At 58.3% G+C, this 6115-nt stretch overlaps 1 pseudogene across 1 annotated transcript; it reads right to left on the bottom strand.

Moving 5' to 3' along the window:
• Positions 1 to 5061: 5061 nt before the first annotated feature.
• On the bottom strand, positions 5062 to 5899 carry LOC307097068 (phospholipid scramblase 3-like; annotated as a pseudogene). Its single transcript has 2 exons — positions 5611 to 5899; positions 5062 to 5459 (listed from the first exon to the last, which is right to left on the bottom strand). The product of its transcript is annotated as a phospholipid scramblase 3-like (transcript).
• Positions 5900 to 6115: the final 216 nt, after the last annotated feature.

Here is a 6115-nt window from a genome sequence, read left to right as displayed (position 1 = left end):
ATCTTTCTACTAGAGGCCCGGTGCACGAAATTCGTGCACTGGGGGAGGGGGTGTCCTTCAGCCCAACCTGCACCCTCTCCAATCTGGGATCCCTCGGGGAATGTCTGACTGCCTGTTTAGGCCCGATCCTGCAGGGATCGGGCCTAAACAGGCAGTCAGACATCCCTTTCACAATCTGGAAGTGCTGGCTCCCAACTGCTTGCCTGCCTGCCTAATTGCCCCTAACCGCTTCTGCCTGCAAACCTGATCACCCCCTAACCACTCCCCTGCAAGCCTGATCGATGCCTAACTGTTCCCCTGCCAGCCCAATCATCCCCAACTGCCCTCCCCTGACAACCCGGTCACCCCCAAATGCCCTCCCCTGCATATTCCCTCTTTATTATATAAGGTTTTTTCTTTAACATATTGGACACCCCTAATTGGTTTGGCTCAGTGGATGGAGCATCGGCCTGCAGACTCAAGGGTCCCAGGTTCGATTCTGGTCAAGGACATGTACCTTGGTTAGGGGCACATACCCAGTGGGGAGTGTGCAGGAGGCAGCTGATCAATGTCTCTCTCTCATAGATGTTTCTAGCTCTCTAGCCCTTTCCCTTCCTCTCTGTAAAAAATCAATAAAATATATGTAACAAAAAAAGTAACATTTAAGACTTCTCCATATCTGCCTGGCTGGTGTGACTCAGTGGTTGAGACCACAGGCTGCCGCCACTGGGAGGGGGATCGTGCCATGGGGGTGTGTGCCCCTCGCAGGTTTAGACTCAGCCCAGGCTATGGCTGCTAGAAGGGGGATCGGGCCGTGGGGTGCATGCCCCTCGCATGCTGAGACTCCAGCCCATGCTAAGGCTGTTGGGGTGAACGCCCATCACAGGCTTAGGCTCAGCCCAGGCTACGGCCGCTGAAAGGGGGATCGCGCTGTGGGGGTGCACGTCCCTCAAACTCTGAGACCCCAGATAAGTCTATGGCTGCTGGGAGGGGGATCGCGCTGTGGGGGTACGTGCCCCTCGCACTGAGACCCCAGCCCAGGCTATGGCTGCCAGGAGGGGGATTGCACCCTTCACAGGCTGAGACCCCAGCCCAGGCTATGGCTGCTGGGAGGGGGATCGCGTTGTGGGGGTGTACGCCCCTCGCAGGCTTAGACTCATCCCAGGCTATGGCTGCTGGGAGGGGGATCGGGCTGTGGGGGTACGCGCCCCTCGCAAGCTGAGACCCCAGCCCAGGCTATGGCTGCTGGGAGGGGGATCGCGTTGTGAGGGTGCGCGCCCCTCACACGCTGAGACCCCAGCCCAGGCTATGGCTGCTGGGAGGGGGATCGGGCTGTGGGGGTGCGCGCCCCTCGCACGCTGAGACCCCAGCCCAGGCTATGGCTGCTGGGAGGGGGATTGCACCCTTCACAGGCTGAGACCCCAGCCCAGGCTATGGCTGCTGGGAGGGGGATCGCGTTGTGGGGGTGCGCGCCCCTCACACGCTGAGACCCCAGCCCAGGCTATGGCTGCGGGGAGGGGCATCGCACTGTGGGGGTGCGCGCCCCTCGCAGGCTTAGACTCAGCCCAGGCTATGGCTGCTGGGAGGGGATCGCGCTGTGGGGGGTGCGCGCCCCTCGCACGCTGAGACCCCAGCCCAGGCTATGGCTGCTGGGAGGGGGATTGCGCTGTGGGGGTGCGTGCCCCTCGCACGCTGAGACCCCAGCCCAGGCTATGACTGCTGGGAGGGGGATCGCGCTGTGGGGGTGCGCGCCCCTCACACGCTGAGACCCCAGCCCAGGCTATGGCCGCTGGGAGGGGGATCGTGCAATTGGGATTTAAGCCCTTTCAGGCTTAGACTCAGCCCAGGCTAAGGCCGCTGGGAGGGGTTCGCGCCATGGGGGTGCGCACCTCTCTCGCAGGCTTAGGCTCAGCCTAGGCTATGGCCGCTGGGAGGGGGATCATGCCGTTGGGGTGCGTGCCCTCGCAGGCTGAGACCCCAGCCCAGGCTGACACCGCTGGGCGGAATCGTGGTGTGGGGGCACAGGCGCCTCCGAGCTGGACAACCTGCATTGCGAAGGCTGGGCAGACTGGGGGACTCTGGCAGGGATGAGAGGACTGGGCGCCCCCATCTTGTGGCCATGGGCGCCGCCATTTTTGTCGCGGAGTGATGGTTAATTTGCATATTACTGTTTTATAAGATATGATGTAGTTGTCTGTGGGCCAACTGCTCTCTTCCTTCTCATTTAGGGCGAGCAGCATGTGAGGGCAGAGCATGCTGTCATGGAATGCAGAGGGCTGCCCGGAGCTGAGGGGAGTGGCCGGGCCCATGAGGTGAGAGGTGGACACAGAGGACGCTATCTCACCCAATTGTGGGGTGGGCTGGCTGGCCTACATCTGCCTGAACCCACCCAGGGAGGGACCATGCAGGGTGTCCACCTCTCCATTCTCCATCTTTCCATCTGTCACACTTGTCATCCCTGCCAGGCCTCCCCCAAAGTGAGTTCAGCTCAATCCCTGAATGTAAAAGGGCATGGGGCCTCCACTCCAGTGCCCCCTGATTTCTATCCACAGGACCTGGTCGACAGGACCTGGTCTCAGGACAGTGGCCACAGCTGCAGAACATAAATCTGTTTCAAGAAAAGTTGGGAATGCAGACTTTCCTATGAGCCCCTATTCCAAAAGGTGGCAGTTTATTCACATTGTGGCAAAGACACCTTCAAGAGTAACATAAGTAGATAAAGTCAGGGCCAAGCCAGGCCATTTTCTCATCCAATCTCTCTGAGGTGCGTGGACAGAAACAAGTCCCAGCTCTTCCCAGGACACTTCTGGGTTTTTTTTAAGCCTAAAGGACAGTAGTCTGTCTCCATTCTTGTTCTTTGGAATTTTTCATCGTCAGATAAAAGGATACATACATTGGAGCAATCCTCTTGAGATACAATATTCCAGTTGCACCTATGTGACGATGACAGTGCCCCTCAGAGGGAGAGAGACGACAGATGGGGAGCAGGGAATTCTGAAAACCAAAGCCATGACAGAGATGCTAAGCCTTTTCTTCACACATCTGACACCCCTCCTCATGCGGCCTGCAGGCCAGGCGTCTGCTGGACCTTCACCATTTGATGTCCTGGCAGGCTGCCCTGGGCCCTGCTAGGTGGTGTGCAGGGCAGCTGGGCCCCGGGGGAGTTGCCCACCCCCCCCCCCCCGCTAGCCACTCCTGGTACAGCTCCTGCACATGGGCGCTGGTCTCCGGGGGCCACACCAGGATGGCAGCATAGATGCCTTCCATCTGCCGCACAGTGCCCTGTCTGCACGCCTGTTGTCCGCCTGGGCCTGGCCCCTGCCGCTTAGGCATCCCCGGCATAGGCCAGGACCTCCACGAAGTGGCAGGGGAACTTACTTCTCTTCAGCTTCAGGACCACTTCCGGATGTCCCGAAAGCCGTAAGCAGCCTCAAAGCGTAGCAGAACCTCTTCGGCCCTTCCAAGGGTGACCTCCTGGAAGTCTGTTCCTCAGGGGCGGTAAGTGAGTGCCCCTATGTCCTTGTTGAACAGCTCCTTGGCCATGTGCCTGAAGATGTGTGCCAGGTGCCCGTCGGAGCCTTACCTCCTCCTCCTTCACGTCTCCAAACAGAATGTCCACGGCAGCGTCATTTGAGGCGAAGTCACTTTGCTCCATTATCTGGACAATTTCACCTGAGGTTAACACACAGTCAGCACCTGGGAACTATGTAAAGCTGTGGGAACATCTTCTCAAAGGGCCTCCAGTTTCTTCTCATAACACGGGCCACAATGATGTGGAAAATATTGTCTGGGGACAGTTTCTGCTGCCTGATGAAGTAATCCTTCACCAGAGAGCCCATGATCTGCTGGGGAGACTTGGCCGTGCAGAGGTGGGGGTGATGGGGTGACCCAGCACACGCTCTGCATATTGGGCCCAGCCAGGGCAGGCGGAGGTCAGCATGGGTAGCCGGGGCTCTTCCTCATGGTGCTGGCAGTACCAATGCCCAAATTCCTTCTGACTCTCCAGGATGCTAAGTCCGCAGCTATCTTCATGTGAAAGATAGTGCGCCCCGAGGCTTTTGAGAAAGCCGCAGAGCCTCTGGATGCTTCAGTGACATTGAGGCTGAATTTAGCAGCAAAATAAGGCAGAGACTGAATAAGGCAGACACACGGACACTACCAGCACCTTGTGCTGTGAGGTGTCACATTTCTTATTAAGGTTCAGAACATGGAAGAAGTCCTTGGTGTTCTGCTGAGAAACTTGGACTCCTTCCTCTGCAGTCACACAACTGTCACACGCCAGGCAGTCACTCAGAAAAATCTTGGTATCGGCCAACTTATGGAATTCTCCCTTCTCTCCATTCTGAGCTGGACTCCGGACGGTGACTGCGGCATTCTCTTGGTTATCGGTTGTTGTTGTTTTTGTGTTTTTTCCCCCCAAAATGTTACAAATTTATATGAATATAACATACAAAGATACAGCCTCCTTTGTAAGAACAGGGAAGGAAGGGGTGGTTAAGTAAGGCACATGGAGTTGCAGCAAGCACCAACTGTGGGAAGGGCCGAAGGGGAGAGGAGGTTGGTACTGGGGCCGGGGTCCTAGAGCCATTGCTGGGGAAGTAGGGATCCCCTATGAGTGCCACGTTCTGAGGCTGAACTAATTGGTCAAGCTGAGGCAGAGGTGGGTGGCCATATCAGCCATCTTTGGTGCTGTTTACCCTTTCCCACCCCAGCTCTGTTGCAAAACCCCAGAGCCCTGGATTCCAAAGGCCCCATCCACAGCAGAGGCCCTGGAAGGGGGTGAGAGGAAGTGAGTAGGGCAAGTTTGAAAGCCGACATGCCTGTGTGCTGAGGGCTGGCAGAGACAGTGGTGAGAGGTAGCAGGGGAAGGGCTCTCATGCATACCCTTCTGTGGGGGCCACAGGTGAAGGAGGCCAGGGGAGTAGGTAGGGATGGGGCACCATGGCCCAGCCTCTTAGGCATCCCTGTCTGTCCTCGGCAGTGCACATGGAGGAAAGGGCTGCCTCTGAGGAGGGGCCAGGCCAGGCCAGGTGACCAGCTTGAGTTCTGGCTGAGGGGATGGTCCTCACCCTGAGATATCACCTAACTGGTGATGGCAGAGGGCCCAGTGCCTCCTCGCTTCTCAAAGAACATGTAGTCAATGAGGAATGTGGCTCCCAGCAGTACAGCCTTCACGCTCACATCCAGATCCAGCGGGAACTGCAAGCCAAAGTCATCTGCATCCGTGAGGGCTTCTTGGAGCAGCCTCCCCCCCACACACACACTGCTGCTGATGCGGCCCACACTGCGGGACTCATCTGGAGTCTTCACCTCAAAGTTGGTGTCCGTGCCACAGCCACAGGTCCAGCAGGGCCCCACCACTCGTGGATCATATGGCGATCAGCATCTTGAATGGAGAACTTGGGGAGGGAGGGATGCCAGGTCTGCAGCACATGCCAATGGTGGTGCCTGGTGGCGACTGTACTTCCATCGCTTGGTCCCTGGGGTCCACCAGATGGATGTGAAGGGGCCAGCGGGCCCGCAGCACAGATGTGCACAGCAGTTGCTCTCTTCAGCCCCCTGACCCACGGGCTGTCCACCCCTGAGCACAGTTCATACCGGGTACTTGTCTCCCAGCCTAGGAGTGTTTACACTCGCACAGCCCTCTGGTGAATCAGGGTTTGATCAATTGGCACCAAGAATTCGAGGCCAGAAGGTACCCCGGGCAGTGGCAAGAGGGGTTGCAGGCCCGGCAGCAGGCCTCAGGGCACTGGGGCCGGGCAAGGGGAAGAGAGCGAAGCCAGGCGCAGGGGCAGGCACATGGGCGGGCACTGGCGCCATCTGGGCCCAGGATGCTGCACCTGCTCCGGGTACCCAGCAATCACAGGGAGGGAGGAGGGGGTGGAGGGGTGCAGCCTGTGGGGGGCAAGTATCCTGCCATAGGAAAGGGATGAGGGTTTGCGGGTTGTCGCTATACTGGAAGCTTAGTTCTAGAAGTGGAGGCAAGCTCGGGGATAGCCTGACAGACACAGAGACAGACACAGAGACCAACAGGCAAACATGGAGAGGTGCTGCACCAGGCGCCCGCCCAGGGTCTCTCCGGTGGCACCTCTGACTTGGGGAGAAACCGAAAGTGTCAGCGGGCGGGACAGAGCAC

This window comes from Cnephaeus nilssonii (genome assembly GCF_951640355.1).
Source record: "Cnephaeus nilssonii genome assembly, chromosome: 3".
NCBI classification, from domain to species: domain Eukaryota; kingdom Metazoa; phylum Chordata; class Mammalia; order Chiroptera; family Vespertilionidae; genus Cnephaeus; species Cnephaeus nilssonii.
Note: the sequence above shows the minus strand (reverse complement) of the source record. Positions and strands in the feature narration are given on the sequence as shown.